At 37.4% G+C, this 7,917-nt stretch overlaps 1 non-coding gene across 1 annotated transcript; it reads left to right on the top strand.

Annotated features, from left to right (window-relative positions):
• Positions 1-4,481: 4,481 nt before the first annotated feature.
• LOC130938142 (small nucleolar RNA R71) lies at positions 4,482-4,585 on the top strand. The gene has a single exon (XR_009069319.1). It is a non-coding gene; the product is annotated as a small nucleolar RNA R71 (small nucleolar RNA).
• Positions 4,586-7,917: the final 3,332 nt, after the last annotated feature.

The following is a 7,917-nucleotide window of genomic DNA, read 5'->3' as shown; positions in this document are numbered from 1 at the left end:
TAAAGCTATAAATAAATTCCATTAGTCCTTCACCTCTCTTAAAAGAAAAATGTTTTAATTCAAAAGAACAAGAAGTACATAATTTTCGAAATTATTATTGAATTTAGTTTAATTATTTTGATGTGGTGACAATGCTTTTGTTTTCTGAATGAATGAATGAACAGTGCATATGTCTTTGGATCTTGTTGTTTATGAGTGTTAAAATTGTTGGTTCTTGAAAGAATGATGAACAAAGAGAGATGTTATTGATGATCTGAAAAATTTATGGAATTGATTCTTGAAGCAAGAAAAAGCAGTGAAAAAAAAAAAAAAAAAAAAAAAAAGAAGGAGCAATAGAAAAAGCCAATAGCCCTTAAAACCAAAAGGCAAGGGTAAAAAGGATCCAAGGCTTTGAGCATCAATGGATAGGAGGGCCCAAGGAAATTTAATCCGGGCCTAAGCGGCTAAATCAAGCTGTCCCTAACCATGTGCTTGTGTCATGAAGGTCCAAGTGAAAAGCTTGAGACTGAGTGGTTAAAGTCGTGATCTAAAGCAAAGAGTGTGCTTAAGAGCTCTGGACACCACTAATTGGGGACTTTAGCAAAGCTAAGTCACAATCTGAAAAGGTTCACCCAGTTATGTGTCTGTGGCATTTGTGTATCCGGTGGTAATACTGGAAGACAAAGTGCTTAGGGCCACAGCCAAGACTCATAAGTAACTGTGTTCAAGAATCAACATGCTTAACTAAGAAAGTCAATAACACTATCCAAATTCTAAGTTCCTAGAGATGCCAATCACTCTGAACTTCAAAGGAAAAAGTGAGATGCCAAACTGTTCAGAAGCAAAAAGCTACAAGTCCCGCTCATGTAATTAAATTATTATTCAGTGATATTTTGGACCTTATAGTATATTCTCTTCTTTTTATCCTATTTGATTTTCAGTTGCTTGGGGACAAGCAACAATTTAAGTTTGGTGTTGTGATGAGCGGATAATTTATACGCTTTTTGGCATTGTTTTTATATAGTTTTTAGTAAGTTTGAGCTACTTTTAGGGATGTTTTCATTAGTTTTTATGTTAAATTCACATTTCTGGACTTTACTATGAGTTTGTGTGTTTTTCTGTGATTTCAGGTAAATTCTGACTGAAATTGAGGGATTTGAGCAAAACTCTGAAAAAGGCTGACAAAAGGACTGCTGATGCTGTTGGATTCTGACCTCCCTGCACTCGAAATGGATTTTCTAGAGCTACAGAACTCCAATTGGCGCGCTCTCAACGGCGTTGGAAAGTAGACATCCAGGGCTTTCCAGCAATATATAATAGTCCATACTTTATTCGAAGAATGACGACGCAAACTGGCGTTGAACGCCAAGTACACGCTCCTTTCTGGAGTTAAACGCCAGAAAAACGTCATAATCCGGAGTTGAACGCCCAAAGCACATCATAACTCGAAATTCAACTCCAAGAGGAGCCTCTGCTCGTGGATAAATCAAGCTCAGCCCAAGCACACACCAAGTGGGCCCCGGAAGTGGATTTATGCATCAATTACTTACTCATGTAAACCCTAGGAGCTAGTTTATTATAAATAGGATGATTTACTAATGTATCAATCATCTTTGGTCTCAGTTTTGTTTTATTCTTCATCTAAGGAGATCAGTGATCACGTTTAGGGGGCTGGCCATTCGGCCATGCCTGAACCTCTTGCTTATGTATTTTCAACGGTGGAGTTTCTGCACACCATAGATTAAGGGTGTGGAGCTCTGCTGTACCTCAAAGATTAATGAAGTTCTATTTTCTTTTATTCAATTCTCTATCTTATTCTTATTCCAAGATATTCATTCGTACTCAAGAACATGATGAATGTGATGAGCTAATAACTCTCATCATCTCACTTATGAGCGTGCGTGACTGACAACCACTTCCGTTCTGCGTGTAACAAGGCTTGAATGTGTATCTCTTAGATTCCCCAACAGAATCTTCGTGGTATAAGCTAGATAGATGGCGGCATTTATCTGGATCCGGAAAGTCCAACCTTGTCTGTGGTGTTCCGAGTAGGATCCTGGGAATCCGGAAAGTCTCACCTTGTCTGTGGTATTCCGAGTAGGATTCCGTTCATGAATGACTGTGACGTGCTTCAAACTTTAACCTGCTGGGCGTTAGTGACAAACGCAAAAGAGGGATTCTATTCCAGTAGGAGCGGGAACCAACCGGTGATTGGCCGTACTGTGACAGAGTGCGTGCATTAGCTTTCACTGCGAGGATGGGATGTAGCTATCAACCATGGGTGATGCCTCCAGACTGGTTAGCTGTGCGAGTGACAGCCGTGCAGGTTATTTCCCCGAGAGGAATGAAAGTAGCCACAGCTGATAGTGAACCCCTATACAAAGCTTGCCATGGAGAGGAGTAAGAAGGATTGGGTAGAAGGAATAGGAGAGCAGGCGTCCTAGAGCTCTACAGCACCTCCATTCCGCTTATCTGAAATTCCTACCAATGAATCTGCATAAGTACTTCTATCCCTTTTATTATTCCTTTTTATTTAATGATAATCACAATTACTCTTTAATCTCCCTAACTGAGATTTGCAAGGTGACCATAGCTTGCTTCATACCAACAATCTCTGTGGATTCGACCCTTACTCACGTAAGGTTATTACTTGGACGACCCAGTACACTTGCTGGTTAGTTGAACGGAGTTGTGAATTCCAATAAAGAAACCTCACACAGGTGCTGCTCCTTAGAAGCCTTCATCTCAAAATAATTAGAACATGGCAGTGCCATAAATAAGCTTTCATTCAAAATCCAAGAAACATATAATGTGATCACAATTTCGTCCACCAACTCCCAACACCAAACTTAGAGTTTGGATATGGGGATTCAATACCAAACTTAGTGTTTGGCTGTGGCCTCCCAACACCAAACTTAGAGTTTGATGGTGGGGGCTCTGTTTGACTCTGTACTGAGAGAAGCTTTTCATGCTTCCTCTCCATTGTTACAGAAGAATACCCTTGGGTCTTAAACACAAGGTAGTCCCCATTCAATTGAAGGACTAATTCTCCTCTGTTAGCATCTATCACAGCTCCTGCTGTGGCTAGGAAAGGTCTTCCAAGGATGATGCATTCATCCTCCTCCTTCCTAGTGTCTAAGATTATGAAATCAGTAACGATGTAAAGGCCTTTAACCTTCACTAACACGTCCTCTACTAATCCATAAGCTTGTCTTACTGACTTGTCTGCCATTTGTAATGAGAATATGGCAGGTTGTACCTCAATGATCCCCAGCTTCTCCATTATAGAGAGTGGCATAAGATTTATACCTGACCCTAGGTCACACAGAGCTTTTTCAAAGATCATAGTGCCTATGGTGTAGGGTATTATGAATTTACCAGGATCTTGTTTCTTTTGAGGTAGAGTTTGCTGAACCCATGTATCTAGTTCACCAATGAGCAAGGGAGGTTCACCGTCCCAAGTCTCATTACCAAACAACTTGGCATTCAGCTTCATGATAGCTCCTAGATATTGAGCAACTTGCTCTCCAGTTACATCTTCATCCTCTTCAGAGGAAGAATAGTCTTCAGAGCTCATGAATGGCAGAAGGAGGTTTAGTGGAATCTCTATGGTCTCTATATGAGCCTCAGATTCCTTTGGGTCCTCAATAAAGAACTCCTTCTTGCTTGAGGGACGTCCCATGAGGTCTTCCTCATTGGGATTCACGTCCTCTCCTTCCTCCTTAAGTTCGGCCATTTTGATTATGACAATGGCCTTGCACTCTCTTTTTGGATTCTCTTCAGTATTGCTTGGGAGAGTACTAGGAGGAGTTTCAGTCACTTTCTTACTCAGCTGGCCCACTTGTGCCTCCAAGTTTCTGATGGAAGACCTTGTCTCACTCGTGAAACTTAAAGTGGCCTTAGATAGATCAGAGACTAAATTTGCTAAGTTAGAGGTACTCTGCTCAGAATTCTCTGTCTGTTGCTGAGAAGATGATGGATAAGGCTTGATATTGCTGAGCCTATTTCTTCCACCATTATTAAAGCCTTGTTGGGGCTTTTGTTGATCCTTCCATGAGAAATTTGGATGATTTCTCCATGATGAATTATAGGTGTTTCCATAAGGTTCACCCATGTAATTTACCTCTGCCATTGCAGGATTCTCAGGATCATAAGTTTCTTCTTCAGAAGATGCCTCTTTAGTACTGTTGGATGCATTTTGCCATCCATTCAGACTTTGAAAAATCATGTTGACTTGCTGAGTCAACACTTTATTCTGAGCCAATATGGCATTCAGAGCATCAATTTCAAGAACTTCCTTCCTTTGAGGCGTCCCATTATTCACGGAATTCCTCTCAGAAGTGTACATAAACTGGTTATTTGCAACCATGTCAATAAGTTCTTGAGCTTCTGCAGGCGTTTTCTTTAGGTGACTGGATCCACCTGCAGAATGGTCCAGTGACATCTTAGAGAATTCAGATAGACTATAATAGAATATATCTATCATGGTCCATTCTGAAAACATGTCAGAAGGACATCTTTTGGTCATCTGCTTGTATCTTTTCCAAGCTTCATAGAGGGATTCACCATCTTTTTGTTTGAAGGTCTGAACATCCACTCTAAACTTGCTCAGCTTTTGAGGAGGAAAGAACTTAGCCAAGAAGGCCGTGACCAGCTTATCCCAGGAGTCCTGGCTATCTTTAGGTTGAGAGTCCAACCATGTTCTAGCTCTGTCTCTTACAGCAAAAGGGAAAAGCATGAGCTTGTAGACTTTAGGATCTACTCTATTAGTCTTAACAGTCTCACAGATCTGCAAGAACTCAGTCAAGAACTGGTAGAGATCTTCTGATGGGTTCGGCTTATTATTGTTGGGTTCGACTGCCATCTCCTTTTCTTGTTCAAAAATTTCAGCAAGGTTGTCTCTGAATTGTTGTAATTTAGCTTCTCTTAGTTTCCTCTTCAGAGTCCTTTCAGGTTCTGGATCAGCTTCAACAAGAATGCCTTTTTTCTTGTTCCTGCTCATATGAAGGAGAAGAGAACAGAAAAAGAAGAGGAATCCTCTATGTCACAATAAAGAGGTTCCTTATTGTTAGTAGAAGAAGAAAGGGAATAAAGAAAGGAGAATCCAAACACAAGGATGAGGATAGGGGCAGAGATTTGAGATGAAGAGAAGTGTTAGTAAATGAATAAATAAATAAGATGAGAGACAGAAGTTTTCAAAAATAATTTTGAAAAGGAGTTAATGATTTTCGAAATTAAGATAAGAAATAAAATTAAAATTAAAATTTAAAACAATTAATTAATTAAAAAGAATTTTTGAAAAAGCGGGAGGTATTTTCAAAAATTAGAGAGGGAAGAGTAGTTAGGTGGTTTTGAAAAAGATAAGAAACAAACAAAAAGTCAAATAGTTAGTTGAAAAAGATTTAAAAGTCAATTTTGAAAGGATAAGAAGATAAGAAGATATTTTGAAATCAAATTTTTGAAAAAGATAAAATTTAAAAAGATATGATAAAAAGATATGATTAAAATTAAAATTGATTACTTTACTAACAAGAAACTAAAAGATAATATTCTAGAATTTAAAGATTGAACCTTTCTTAACAAGAAAGTAACAAACTTCAAATTTTTGAATCAATCATATTAATTGTTAGCATAATTTTCGAAAATAAAGATAAAACTAAGAAAAAGATTTTTGAAAAATATTTTAAAGGATTTTCGTAAATTAATAAGAAAAATGAAAAAATTTTAATTTTTGAAAATGTTTTAAAAAGATAAGATTTTTAAAATTTGAAAATTTGACTTGACTTACAAGAAACAACTAATTTTAAAAATTTTTGACTAAGTCAACCCAAATTTTTGAAATTTTGAGAGAAAAAAGGAAAAGATATTTTTTTGATTTTTTTTGAATTTTTAATGATGAGAGAGAAAAATAAAATTATGACCCAAAACATAAAAATTTTGGATCAAAACATATGATGCATGCAAGAACACTATGAATATCAAGATGAACACCAAGAACATTTTGAAGATCATGATGAACATCAAGAACATATTTTTGAAAAATTTTTTATGCAAAGAAAACATGCAAGACACCAAACTTAGAAATCTTTAATGATTAGACACTATGAATGCAAAAATGCACATGAAAAACAATAAAAGACACAAAACAAGAAAACATCAAGATCAAACAAGAAGACTTCCCAAGAACAACTTGAAGATCATGAAGAACATCATGCATGAATTTTCGAAAAATGCAAGAAAAAGATGAACATGCAATTGACATCAAACATAAAACATGACACAAGACTCAAACAAGAATCACAAAATATTTTTGGTTTTTATGATTTTCTGATTTTTTTTATATATTATTTTATATTTTTCGAAAAACATATAGGAAAAAGAAAATAAGAAATTCAAAAATTTTAAGAAGAATTCCAGGAATCTTTCAATGTTAGTCTAAAGCTCCAATCCAAGGGTTAGATATGGCTTAATAGCCAGCCAGCTTTAGGATGGCATTACATGCAATGAGGTGATTAGTTGAAGTCTCATTCCAAAAGGATTTGGATATGGCTTAATAGCCAGCCAGCTTTAGGATGGCATTACATGCATTGAGGTGATTAGTTGAAGTCTCATTCCAAAAGGATTTGGATATGGCTTTTCAGCCAGCTAGGATTCAACATGCTTCATGAAACTCTAGAATCCATTCTTAAAAATTCTGAAGCCATGGAATAATTTATTTTTAATTAAAATATTTTTTTTTTCAAAAATAGGGATAAATTTTTAAAAAAAAAAATTTGAAAACTTTTTGAAAAGAAAATAAAAAAGAAAATTACCTAATATGAGCAACAAGATGAACCGTCAGTTGTCCATACTCGAACAATCCCCGGCAACGGCGCCAAAAACTTGGTGGACGAAATTGTGATTAATACTTAAATTGTTGTTCGAAATTGATTCCCAGGTAATGGCCCCAAAAACTTGGTGCTCAATACCATGGTCTAAACATAATTTCACAACTTCGCTCAACTAACCAGCAAGTGTACTGGGTCGTCCAAGTAATAAACCTTACGTGAGTAAGGGTCGATCCCACAGAGATTGTTGGTATGAAGCAAGCTATGGTCATCTTGTAAATCTCAGTCAGGCGGATAATAAATGGTGATAGAGTTTTCGAATAATAATAATAAATAAACAGAAAATAAAGATAGAAATACTTATATAAATCATTGGTGGGAATTTCAGATAGGCGTATGAAGATGTTGTGCTCCTTCTGAATCTCTGCTTTCCTACTGCCTTCATCCAATCCTTCTTACTCCTTTCCATGGCAAGCTGTATGTAGGGCATCACCGTTGTCAATGGCTACATCCCATCCTCTCAGTGAAAAAGGTCCAAATGCTCTGTCACGGCATGGCTAATCATCTGTCGGTTCTCGATCATGTTGGAATAGAATCCCTTAATTCTTTTACGTTTGTCATCACGCCCAGCAATCGCGAGTTTGAAGCTCATCACAGTCATTCAATCCCGGAATCCTACTCGGAATACCACAGACAAGGTTTAGACTTTCCGGATTCTCATGAATGCCGCCATCAATTCTAGCTTATACCACGAAGAGTCTGATCTCACGGAATGGAAGGCTCGGTTGTCAGGCGAGGGCAACTATGCATCGTGCATCAGGAATCCAAGAGATACACACTCTAGCTTTCACTTGTAGAACGGAAGTGGTTGTCAGGCATGCGTTCATAGGGACGGATGATGATGAGTGTCACGGATCATCACATCCATCAGGTTGAAGTACGAGCAGTATCTTAGAACAGAAATAAGATTGAATTTGAATAAAAGATAGTAGTAATTGCATTAAAACTCGAGGTACAGCAGAGCTCCACACCCTTAATCTATGGTGTGTAGAAACTCCACCGTTGAAAATACATAAGTTATGAAGGTTCAGGCATGGCCGAATGACCAGCT

Source organism: Arachis stenosperma, chromosome 6 (genome assembly GCF_014773155.1).
Source record: "Arachis stenosperma cultivar V10309 chromosome 6, arast.V10309.gnm1.PFL2, whole genome shotgun sequence".
In the NCBI taxonomy this organism is placed as follows: Eukaryota; Viridiplantae; Streptophyta; class Magnoliopsida; order Fabales; family Fabaceae; genus Arachis; species Arachis stenosperma.
This window is presented reverse-complemented; position numbering and strand designations above follow the sequence as displayed.